This window comes from Cavia porcellus, unplaced genomic scaffold, assembly GCF_034190915.1.
Source record: "Cavia porcellus strain 051 isolate PalLab524CR breed Dunkin Hartley unplaced genomic scaffold, mCavPor4.1 scaffold_8, whole genome shotgun sequence".
Classification (NCBI taxonomy): domain Eukaryota; kingdom Metazoa; phylum Chordata; class Mammalia; order Rodentia; family Caviidae; genus Cavia; species Cavia porcellus.
The window spans coordinates 42,567,403-42,580,450 of record NW_026947491.1 but is presented as its reverse complement, the minus strand read 5'-3'; the positions used below and the strand labels follow the sequence as shown (position 1 = coordinate 42,580,450).

Here is a 13,048-nt window from a genome sequence, read left to right as displayed (position 1 = left end):
TTCCTCTCTTCTAGGTCTCTTCTGGTTCAAGGATTATTTTCTCAGGGAATGCTATTGTATTTTGATTGAAATTATGTTAAATCTGTATAATAGTTTTGGAAGTATGGCCATTTTGACTATATTGGTTCTACCTGTTCAAAGACAAGGCTGTTTTTCCATTTTCTGATATCTTCTTCAACCTTCATTTTCATGCTATAGTTTTCATTGTAGAGGACTTTTACTTTCTTGGTTAGGTTAGTGTTTCATTTTTCTTGATGCTATTGTAAAGGATATTGTTTTCTTAATTTCTCTCTCAGTGAATTTGTTATGGATGTACAGAGACATTATTGATTTTTGAGTGTTGACTTTGTATCCTCTTATGCTATTTAATTATTAATTCTAGGAGTCTTTTGGTAAAGATTTTGGAATCTTGTATGTAGAGGAACATGTTATCTGCAAATAAAGATAATATAACTTCTTTCATTTCTATCTATATCCATTTTATTGCTTTCTCTTATCTAATTGCTCTAGCTAATGTTTTGAGAATCATATTGAACAGGAACAACGGTAGCAGACATCCCTGTTTTGTTCCTGCTTTTGGAAGAAAGGCTTTCAGTTTCTTTCCATTTAGTATGATTTTGGTTGTTGGTTTGCCATAGAAAGCTTTTATCAGATTGAGATAAAGACCTGCTAACCCTTTTTCCCCAGGGTTTTTATCATTGAACTTTGTCAAACATTTTTTCTGTGTTTATTGAGATGATCATGTGATTTTTGTCCTTGATTCTTTTTATTCAGTTATTGATTGGAATGTATTCAGTTATTGATTTGAACCATTCCTGAATCTCTGGAATGAATTCTACCTTGTCATGATATATGATCTTTGTGATGATTTGCTGCATTCTGTTTGCCAATATCTTACTGAGGATTTTCACATCTATATTTATTAAAGGGACTGGCCTGTAGTCCTCTTTTTTGGTTGACTGATTTTCTGGCTTTGGAATCAGAGAAATGCTTCCTTCCAGGAACGACTTTGGAAACACTTCTTCTCTTTCAATTTCATTAAAGGGTTTGAGGCATATTGGCATTAGATCTTTCTCTAAAGTTCTTGTAGAATTTATCAGAGAATCTGTGGGGACCTGGGCTTTTCTTAGTTGGTAGGGTTTTTAAAAATTATTACTTCTTCTTCCTTTTTTTTTTTTTTTTGTCTTTTTCCTTTTTATTGGTACCAGGGATCGAACTCACGACTGCCTTCTTACAAGGCAGGCGCTTATGCCGCTGAGCTAAATCCCCAGCCTCAAATTATTACTTCTTCAGTTTAACTGACTGATACTGAACTATTCAGGATTTTTATTTATTCTTGGATCAGCTTTGGTAGTTCATATGTATCTAAGACTTGTCTATTTCTATTGAATTTTCCATTTTATTAGAGATTCCCAAAGCAGCTACTGATAATTCTCTGGATTTCAGCAAAATCTGTTGTAATTTTGCTTTTTTCATTTCTAATTGTATGAATTTGGGCCTTCACTTATTTTTCTGACTCTGATTCATTGTTTCTTTGTATTTTGTCAATTTCATTAATTTCTCCTATGATCTTTATAATTTCTTTCCTCATACTAACTTTGGTTCTTGTTTTTTTAAGGAGCTTGAAGCACATCATTAGGTTATTTATTTGAGCTTACTCTGTTTTTCTGGTGTGGGAATTCGCAGCTATAAACTTCCCTCTTGGGACTGCTTTCATTGTGTCCCATAGGTTCTAGTATGTTGTACTGGCATTGTTGTTTGATTGTAGAAACTTCCTAACTTATTCTTTAATTTCACCTATGACACATTGATTTATCGAGGGCATTATTTAACTTCCATGTGTTGGTTTAATTTCTGTAGTTTCTTTTCCATTGATGTCTAGTTTCATTGTACTTTAATCAGATAATGTACATGGTATAATTTTTATTCTTTTGCATTTGCTTAAGCATGCTTTCATACTAGCCAGTATGTGGTCTGTTTTGGAGAGAGTCCCATGTATTGCTGAGAAGAATGTTGTTGGATGGAATACTATGTAGATGCTATTAAGTCCATTTGTTCGAAGGTTTGGCTTACCTCATATTTTTTGTTGATGTTTTTGACTAGTTGATCTGTCCATTTATAACAGTAAGATATCGAGGTCCTTTATTACAATTGTATTGGTGTTCGTCTGATTTTTCATGTTCATTGGGTGGGTGCATATATTTTTAGAATTGTTGACTTCTCCTGTTGAATTTTTCCCTTAACCAATATGTAGTGATCTTTCTCTCTTCTCATCAGTCCTAACTTGAAATTCACACTGTTTGAAATGAGAATAGAAACTCCTACTTTTTTCTGAGTCCTGTTGCATGGACCATCCTTTGATTTTTAATTTGTGAGTTTCTTTTTGAATTGTGTCTTTTTATTTTGAAGAGAATAAAACCAAACAAAATTAAACAATAGAGTCAATCAAAACAAAACAATGAACATAGTACATGACTTTAAAACAAAATACAAGGAAATCAATAATGGTTACCATAGTGCCTCTTGTTATATTCAAAAGAACTGTCCATACCATCAGGCATAATAAAATGAAACAAAATAATACAGAATAAAATCAGTCCAAACAAAACAATGAAAGCAATACAGGTCTTCAAAATAAAATAATAGGAAGTCAATAATGGCTATCATAATATATTTTGTTATCTTTGAAATAGCTCTTCTTGCCATCAAATATAATAAAATTAGACAAACCAAAACAGAATAAAACCAAACAGAACAATGAAAACAATATGGGTTTCAAATAATGATAATAGATTAACAACGGCCACTGCCTTCCCTTTTTAGACACTTGACCTCTCCTTTCCCTTTCACAGTATCTATTGTGCATTGTGGATCCCACTAACTCCTTTAGTTTTTTATACTAGGAGACAACACAGTATTCACCCATGTGACTCTGAACCATTTCATCCATGAGCACGATCTTAAATTGTATCCATTTACCTCAAGAGCCTTGGGGTTATCTTTCTTTACAGCTGGGTAGCTTTCCATTGTATAAAAGTGCCATGTCTTTCTTATCCACTCTGCAACTGATGGGCAAGCTTCCCCCAATTCTTTCTGTCCCCTGTCACATAGGGCATTGTTCTCTCTCCTTTGACTTTCAGTTTGTAAACTCCTTTTTGAGTTAAATGTGTTTCTTGTATAAAGCATCTTGATGGATCCTGTCTCCTGATCCATTCTGCCTATGTTTCTTTATATTGTTGAATCGAGGCCATCTGTATTAGTACTTATGGCCAACCTGCTGTGCCTTGTCTCTGCCATGCTGTTTTCCTGCTGTTGGTTTCCTACTTTTCCTCTCTATTCCAATGTCTGCCCCACTTGGTAATTCCCCTTCTGCCACTGTTCCTGGAACCATGTTCTTTTTTATCTCTCTCTAGAATGTCCTTCAGTATTCTTTGTAGGGTTGGTTTGGTGGTCATGAATTCTTTCAGTTGTTCATTGTCATGAAAGTATCTTGTCTCTCCATTAATTTTGAAAGCTAGGTACGTCAATCTGAGTTGTTTTCTTTAAGGAATTGAAATACTTCAGCTTCTGCTTGACTTAATGGTTTGTGTTAAGAAGTCTATTGTGATTCTGATGGGTTTTCCTTTATAGGTGATCTGTTTCTTTTTTCTTTTTCTTTTCTTTTCTTTTTTTTTTTTTTGTCTTTTTCTTTTTCATTGGTACCAGGGATCGAACTTGCGACTGCCTGCTTGCAAGGCAGGCACTTATGCCGCTGAGCTAAATCCCCAGCCCCTGTTTCTTTTTTCTAATAGCTTTTAATATTCTGTTCTTGTGTTGAATTTCTGGGATCTTGATTATTATGTGTCTGGGTATGGATTTAATTTGGCTATGGCCATCTGGAGTTCTATAAGCCTCATTTATCTGAATGTCACTTTCTTTTCCCATACTTGGGAAGTGTCCTGATATTATTTCTGTAAATAGTCTTTTTATGTCATGTGTGTTGACTCCTGCTCTTTCACTCACACCTATTATTCTTAAATTATATTTCTTTGGGTTGTCTTGCAGCTGTTGAGTTATTATTTCCTGGTTCCTTATTATTTTTAAGAGATCTTTCCTTTTATGATCACAAGTTGCAAACCTGTCTTCAAGGTTTAAAAGTCTATCTTCAGTTTCTTTCAAGTAGTTTTGCCAGCTTTCAGTGGAGTTTTTAATTTCCTGGATATCTCTTTGAATCTGTTTCATGAATTCTAAATTTTTTTATTTTTTTATATTGTTCATTCAAGGTTTCCCTCATTTTCCTATGCTCCTCTGGTTTTTTTAAATTGATGTCTTTTTTTAGAGGTGCTTAGCAATTCTTTTATTGTGTTTTTCATTTCTTCTTTTACCTGAGATAGCATTTCTGTTCTAACTTCTTTTACACCTTATGAAGTTGTTTCTTTACTTCAGTTGCCATCCCCAGAAATTACAAGTATGTGTCTCCCAATTTCGTCCGTGTTTACATCTCCTGGGCCAGCTCTGCTTGTGTTGGAGGCCAGAATCTGCCTTTTGCTTCTTTGTCTTGATATATTCCTGGGTTCTTCCGGACAAGAGGGTAGTGGAGTCCCAGACACTTCCTGCAATGGCTACAATTTCTCTTAAGCGAGACTGTTTGCTTCTCCTGGCCTGTGCTAACTATGGGTATCTGATGGTGGCCATTGGGTGCCCTGATGCAGGGCTATCTGTTGCTTTTCCCAGCCTGCATTGGCTCCCCAATGGCTGCTGGAGTGTGTGTGTGGCAGGGCCAGCTGCTGCCTCCAGACTGATCTGGTTACTGGCGGGGAACGTTGGCGATGGCTGCTAGAATGTACGTGGGGGTGGGTTCAGTCCAAGCAGTTTCTACCGTCTGCTCCCAGCTAGGAGCTGCTGAGGGAGCCAGCCACAGTTCTGGTTCTGGGCTTATCCAGCCCAACTCCAAAATGGCTCCTGGCCAACTGATCACTCCATGGGAGGACTGAGTCCCCTGTACTTACCACCAGCCAGTGCAATCCTCTGTGTCCATCACTTCACTCCACTGCCAGTCTCTTTGCAGAGGCCTCTGGGGTCACCTGCCACCACAGCCACCATGACCATGTGTCCCCAGGTTCCAACAGCTCCTATTGCACAGTGGGTCTGGCTCTGGATGAAGGTGCTGCCAGCCATCACCTTCTTCTTTGTTTAAGTTTTTCATTTTTACTCTCTCAGTGAGCTTCAGTTCTCACTTTAGTCTCTCCCGGGGTCCAGGGGATCCATTTCCTTCCTTCTTGTCTTCCCTAAGATGCTATATTCCAGCATCTGGACTGTTTCAGAGAGGCTGTTTATTCTGTTGCTTATGTTCTGCCATCTTCCTGGAAGCTCCAAGTGTGTTTCTTATATACTGCATGTTGTTGGGTTTCTTTTCTTTTGTTTTTGGTACCTGGAATTGAACTCAGTCTTGCACTTGCCAAGCAGGTACATATGCCACTGAGCTAAACCCTTGGCCCTGGGTTTTGTTTCTTGATCCTTTCTGCCAATCTGTGTCTTTTGACTAGAAAATTGAGAATATTAACATTGAGAGTTATCACTGAGAGGTGCTGACTTGTTGACATTATTTTCCTTTTGTTGATTTCCTTACTTTTCTTCCTTTTGCTTAGTAGCTCGGCAAACCATGTGCATTCTTTTTGACTCTCTGGCATTGTTGGCTTCATTGTCTCTCTCAGGATAACATTGAGAATTTTTTTGTAACACTGATTTTGTTACAGTTGAGTGAGCTGAAAATAGTCCAGGTTCTTCTATACAACAAGGAAAGAAATACTTCATAGTATGTAACAGTATGTAGTAAGTAGCCACATTTATTGAAGACCATGGGATGGTAGCAGCAGGAACAAGCAGAAGGGCAAAGGGGAAAAAGGGACTTGATAAGTCAGGCTTCCAGTTTTAAAGGGTTGCACACCTCTCGTCCTAGGTGCCTATACTGTTATTGTTTCTGGTTTGTTTTTGTTGTTTGTCGCTTTTGCTTTTTGTTTTTCTTCTGTATCCTTTTTTTTTAAATTAAATTAAAAAAAAGAGTTTTGTTCCCATGATGATAGACTTCTGGTACTCTGAGTGTAATTTGGCATAGACAGGTTTTGTTTTGTTCATGACAACTTGGGGTTGGTTCTGTATGCCTCATTTTTTCTGCCACTATTTCTGTGAACAATTTTTTATATCATGTTGTATTGTCTTTTGATTTTTCACTTATTCCAGTTATTCTTAGTTTAGTCTTCTTTGCATCCTCTAGCAGTTGTTGGGTTCATTCATAGTGTTCTTTTGTTTTTAAAGTGTCTTTGAGTCACTGGTTTTTAAAGGCATAATTGTTTTCTAATTCTGAAATTCTGCCTCACAACTGTTGGTACTGTGAGTCATACTTTCAGTATGATTTTTAATCTCCTGGATTTCTGTTTAAAACCTTTTCAAGGCCTTTACATCTTTGGTAAACTGGTCCTATCACCCTGTTTAGCTCATCTAGCTTTTTATTGGTGTCTTCTGAAAGCACCTGCATTTTTTTGATTACTGCTTCTTTTATCTGTTCAGTTGTATATTCTTTAACCCTGCTGAGTACTTCTTTGGGTGTTTTTCTCTTGTGTTATCCTTTCCAGTAATTCATGTGTGTGGCTTATGCTGTCCACCTCTTGGTGTTCCAGGGATTGGCTTTGGGATGTTAGGACTTTGGGTAGACATCTGGCTGTCTTGTCTTCACATTTCTATTGTCTTTCTTTGTTTCATTTTGTGCTGAGGTTTGTGGGTGCTTATAATCTAATGATTTTGTTGCTAGGGTAGATATCTCTTTAGTTGCTTTTTAGTGATGTATTTTGGGTGTGACTAACTATAATCCTTTGCCATCGCCCCAAAATCTGACCAATTTGGGTAACTTGTGGAGGGAGAGTGCAGTGCAGTTAGCCCAGTAACTGAATTCTCTGGGGATATACTCTAGTATTGCCAGTGTCACAAAGGTAATCTGAGTGTTGGTTTACAGAGAAATAGTGAAAATTATGTAACCCTGTTAAAATTAAGTGAATCAGTTTTACTAGTATAATCCAAGATAAATTATATATTAACATACTATAATAACCACCTATATGCCACCCTTAATCCTAAATCAGAAATTTGCAATTATGGTGTAAACATGAAGACAGTCCAGGTATTAACTTACAGCTAGTAGGTCCTAAATGCATATGTTATATCTTCACTAATACCAATCCTTCTACCTGAGCCTCCCAAGTGCTAGGATTATAGGCATGCACCTCTATGCTCAGCCTCAACAGCATTTTTAAAGAGCTAAGTATCAAAAGGTTAACAAAGCTTTGTGGTTAGAGTATTAGAGATACTGGATTTGGAAATGCAAGAGGAAAGCTTTGCAACCTTGAGATCTATGGTATGAAAAGGAGGAAAAAGAAGTGGTACAAAGGATCTCACTGGGGAGTCGAGGGGTATTTAGAGAATTAGGTAAAGGTAAGAGAAAAAAAAAACTGGTGAGAAATAAAAGGTGAAAGAAAAAGAGGGAGAAATGAAGGAGAAACAGTAAAAATAAGAGAGAAGTAATCAAAGAGAGAAAATTTTAAAGGAAAGAGAGGGAAAAAAAAAGAAAAAGAGATAAGAAGCAAGGCAGAAGGATGAAGGTTTGCCAAACCCCAGGAAACTGGTGAAGAAGAAAGGAAGGAAGGAAAGAAGATTAAAAACAAAAGAAAGCAAAACAAAATGTAAAAAAATGAAAAAAAAATGTGCACAGTCACAAAAACACCCCCCCCCCAACAAAAAGAAATTTCTTTTTGAGTTTTGTTTTGGTTTTGGAGACAGGGTTTCACTATGTGTCCCAGACTGGCCTTGAGCTTGTGGCTATCTTTGGTCTCAGCTAGAATTACAGACCTGAGTCACCATTCCTGACTTCTTTGTAATTCTGAAAGTGTGGTTTTCTTCCAGGATCTACAATTTTGGGGTAGTGTCCAGTTTGAGACATTAAAGAAGGCTGTCAGATCCCGGATCCATGCGGATGCAATCACTAGCAGGAGGCAGGATCAGCACAAGGGTGACTTTCAAATCACAGTGATACAGGCTGAGCCTGGCCTCTGGCCATGGGGGTGGGGGGTGGGGCCTGAACCCTCTAGCTTAATCCTCTCTGGAGGTCTCTTGCTGGCCTGACCACAGTTCCCTGGCCATGGTTGTCTCCCATGGCTGTCCCTCCACAAGTCACTGTGGAAGCCTTGAAAACAAGCCAACACTCAGCTGCTGAGTCCCGGGCTGAATGGAGCCCTGGAATGGCATCCAACCGCTCTCTCCAGGGGAAATGGCAGGAGGTTGGCTGTTGCAGCAGAGAGTACCCACCAGTCCCAGTCCTGTGCATTGCTGAATTTCTCTCGGAAGACTCTATGGAGTACCCCTCGTTCACTTTGTCTCTGAGGATTTGGTTTTCCTTATTTAGGAGCCAAGAGCTAGGAAGAAAGTGCAGAATGCGCCTTCATTGTTCTGCATTGTGTTCTGCCTTTCAAAGTTTCTCTGTAAGTCCAGCGTTTCTGCCAGATCCTTCCTGGCTCCTGGGGATCCACCTCACTCCTTTTCTTCCCCAAGTTGTTATTTTCAATGTCTGACTTCTGAATCTTGGAGAGGCTGAGTTTTTGCTTGCCACTCTGCTATTTACCCAAAATTCATTTCTCCCATTTCTCCCTGTCTTCTTAGGCTTCTGGAGCTCACCACATGATTTTTCACCATCTCTGGTATTCTAAGCATCTTAGTTTCTCCTTCAAAACCTTTCTCCTGGAAAGAAGAGAATGGGAATGTAAATGAGGCCACTGGTTTAGGAGAATGGCTCTGTGAAGGCCTACAAATAAGAGATCATGGGAAAATCTGAGCATGGTGGAACATGCCTGTAATCCCAGCTCTTGGGAGGCTGAGGCAGGAAAAGTGCTTTAAATTCAAAGCCAGCCTGGGCTTAGAGAGAGAGGGAGAGAGAGAAAGAAAGAGGAGGAGGAGGAGGTGGAGGAGGAGGAGAAGTAGTCACCAATCATGGGAAAGATGAAGTAAAGAGATTTATCAGAAGAAAACTCTGTAAAAGGTGATGCCTAGTGTTGGTTCCTCACATTTCATGCCAAGGATCATGCTTCAGGGAGGAAAAAGGAGTGAATTGAAAGTGCATCTGAAACCAATTTGTTAGAGAAGCTTATAGAAGAGGAGGTAAGCACCTCTAGAAAACTGTATTCCAAAAGTTCAAGAAGTAACCTAGATTGCAGTAAATGCATTCATAATCTTCTTTAGAAAGGCATTGTTAATCCCTGTGTGCAATGGACAATTAAGGCAGTCGCTGAACTAAATTAAGAAATACTGTTGGTGAACAGACGCAGAATTTATGAAAATTAGATAAGTGAAAGATAGTCCTGTAACAGTAAGAAAGGGAGACCAGAGCTTGCTTTGGCAGCATGTATACTAAAACTGGAATGATACAGACAAAATTAGCATGGCCTCTGTGTGAGGATGACATGCAAATTCGTGAAATGTTCTATATTTTTTAAAAAAAGGAAGATCAATCTAGAACTACTGTAGATAGTGAAGAATTAGCATCAAACATTTGCACAGTCATTTCAAGGATAAGAGCATCAGTGGGTAAAGGACAGTGGCTAATAGAGACTGGTTATAGGAGTTCCAAGTTCAGGGACACTGTCACCAATCTGTTGAGGAGGGTGGGTCTCTTGCCTTCTGATTTCTCCCACCACTCACCATCCACAGATGCCCCACTCCAAGTTTTTCTCTTCCAGGCAATATGGCTTTTGTTAAGGCTTGAGAGCAGGGAATTTTTACTTTGTGTTAGTCCTTGGCTCCAAATAAGGGGACCTTTACCCAGGATCAGCAGGAACCACCCTTGGGAGCTGCTTTGTGCTGCCCGGCACGTCCACAGCAATTAGAGTAAAAGGACAAAGTTAAGGAAAGTCTTTGAGGGACCTCTCCTCAGCCAGCTTTTGCAAGGTCAGCGGGGAGCCCTGCCATCGGAGTCCACTACGGGAGCTTCACCCATCTCTCTGCTAGGGCCGTGTACAGAGCTGCTCCTCCATTTGGTTCCTACAGGAGCAAGGAAGCCCCTGCTTTGAGGTTCTCAGAATCTGGGGGCCTTAGCACATTCAGAAAGATCCTAAGTGTCTTACCCAGCTGGTCAATCAATCAGTATTAGACCTCAAGATTTTTCATTTTGTTTTTTGCTTTTTGGTGCACAGGACTGAACCCAGAACCATGTGTGTGCACATTCTTTGCCATTGAGCTATATTCCTAGCCTTCAATGACCTCAACGATTTTGTAGTTTGCTATCACTGTCAGCAAAATTGTTGCTTCCTTGTAGGAAAATATGTTAACATTTTCACATCAAGGACAAATGTACATGTTAATAAATGCAGATATGTTGCTGAGGCTAGAGTTATTGGCCCTGTCCTGGAATCTTTGCCCACACTGTTCCTTCTGAGTCCTTTCGCAGAGATGGTCATGCAGTTTGTTCTGGCTCCTCAGCCATAGGTGTGCTTCAGAGTCACTGAGCGAGCTCTTCCCTAACCATTCCTCAGAAGTGTCTTATCTCTACCTCTAGTTCTTGAGACTCCTTGATCTGCTTTTAAATTTTATTTTTAAAATGGAATTTATCACTCACTAACACATACTTATGAACTTGTGTATTGTCTGTCTCTGCCACAAAATCTGAGTTTTCTGTGGGCAGGAACATTGTATGTGTTGGTCATTGCTAGTTGCCAGTGGCTGGCACAGTGCTTGGTACTAGCAGATCCTCAGTAAATACTGTTTTTACTAAAGGAGTGAAATAAGCATATGACCCAGCTGAGGTGTCAGACCACTCCCTGCATTTTTGCTGGAACCATAGGAAAGGAGACATTTTTCACTTGGTATCTGCAGTGATCAAGGCAAAATAGAGTAAGAAGGTGGTTGTGTCCATTGTGCAGAGACCTGCCTGACAATAAAATCATGCTGGTTCCAAAGCAGAGTCCAAAGGCTGAGAGTCAGAAGACGAAAGGTGGAGAGTGGCGTGACAACATCATTTGGATTCCCAGATTCAGTCCTGCCCTAAGCAACCTGTATCATTAGGTTTCCCAGTCAGGTGAGTGATTCAGTTAACTTGAGCACAACCAGTTTCAACTGGGCTTCTATCACTGACTGTCAAAACACAAAACAAAAGTTGTTCCTGTTAAGCCTTTATCTATAAAGTATGTACCACATCCTCAGAAGGCTGAGGGAGATGGATCTCCATGAGAATGAGGCAAACCTGGACTACATAGTGAGTTCAAGGCCAGTGGAATACATAATACTTTGTCTAAAAAAAAAATGTACTATGTCAGTTTCCACTTGTTGCTTAGTATACAAAGGTCCCCTGCCCCTTTGTGACATTGGTGATTGAACCCAGTGCCTCACACTTGCTGGGTAAATGGTACACTGCTGAGCTGTGTTCCAAGTTCACTCATTCATTCACTCATGTATTTGACACAGGCTCTTGCTATATAGTGCAGGCTGGTCTGGAACTCACTATATAGCTCAAGCTGCCCTCAAACTCATAGTAATCGTCCTGCCTCAGCCTCCCAAATGCTAGGATTACAGGCATGCACCAGCACATCTGGCTTCAGGTTTTATTTTGAGGCAGAGTCCCACTGTGTTGCCTGGGCTGGCCTCCAACTTCTTGTCTTAGCCTCCTGAGTAGGTAGGTTTAAGGAATGCATCACCATGCCTGGCCGACTTATTACTCAGCTTTAACACACTTATGTATGGTAAGTAGGGGGGCAAACTGAAGGCCCTAGAAATTAAGCTATCCAACGTTGTGCAGCTAATAAATGGAGTGAGTGGGCTTTTGACTAAATCCAAGTCTTACGCTGCATCTCCCCAGTTGCTTTCTTAAATATTTGTATAGTTTCCTCATAAATTTATTTTCTCTCAGTAGAAGAGAAGCTCATTTAAAGGCAGGACATTTTTTGCCTAGTGTCTCTCATCCAGTGCAGAGAGCAGCCTGTTGGAGGAATGAGACCAAAAGTGGAGACTGAGTTTCATTGACGGGAGACAGATGATTTGCCAAGCATTCTTTTTCTCAGCAAGGAACTGCAATTAGTTGACTGAAATGATGCATTTTTCTACTTTTTTGGTGGATAGAGTAAGAAATGTATTTTAATCAACTTGGACCACACATAAGTATTAAAATACAATTTCACAAACAATACCTGCTTTATACTTGTGACATTTCTAATCTTTTCTATTATATGCTTTTAAAATTATAATTGCAACCCAGATGGTTACTTTTATAATCCAATCATGGATTGAGACTTGGTTTGAAAAAGATTGTTACAGGTCACATGTATGTCACCTTTCATTTGTTTTAGATAGGGTGTCTCTGTGATGCCCATGCTGATCTCAAACTTCTGGGCTCAAGCTATCAGTCTCCTAAGTACCTGGACTACAGATATAAGCCACTTTATCTGGCTTTAGGTCATATATATGTAGAGTCAAATTCAAGCTTATATTTAATGTCACCAATGTTTACATCAGTGATGTGCTAGCATCAGTGATGAAGCACAGTGAATAATGTAATAATGTGTATCTATCTTTGTGAAGCTCACAATCTAGTGGCAGAAAATAGAGAACAAACCTACATAATTAATAAGAGGAAGAATAAAGACAAAAATTTTCACAAGTATATGAGAGCAGACAGGTTTCAGCTGTGAAAATCAGACAGGGTTTATGGCTCAGGTGGCATTTGACTGAAGTCTTGAGCACTGGACAGAATCTGAGTGCTGAAAGTGAGGGTAGAGGTAACAGTAGGATCAGAGGGTAAAGGAAGTCCAGGGTGTGTCCAGGACACAAGGAGCTTAACTGGAATGAAGGGATTGCATGGTGGAGAGGTGGAAAGAAGGCTGGAACCATGGGACCAGGAACTTGAGGATCAGATAAAAAGTGAATTCTGTATTTAAATGTGACAATGTGAAATACTCTTTCCACTGGCAGGAAGTAGGCACTCAACAAGAGCTCACTTCTCCTTTTTTCTCCTGTGCTCTGTAAGCAATAGGGAGTCACT

General features: G+C 39.5%; 1 non-coding gene across 1 annotated transcript; it reads left to right on the top strand.

Moving 5' to 3' along the window:
- Window positions 1-9,409: 9,409 nt before the first annotated feature.
- Window positions 9,410-9,512, top strand: LOC111753364 (U6 spliceosomal RNA). Its single transcript, XR_002788171.1, has one exon. It is a non-coding gene; the product is annotated as a U6 spliceosomal RNA (small nuclear RNA).
- Window positions 9,513-13,048: the final 3,536 nt, after the last annotated feature.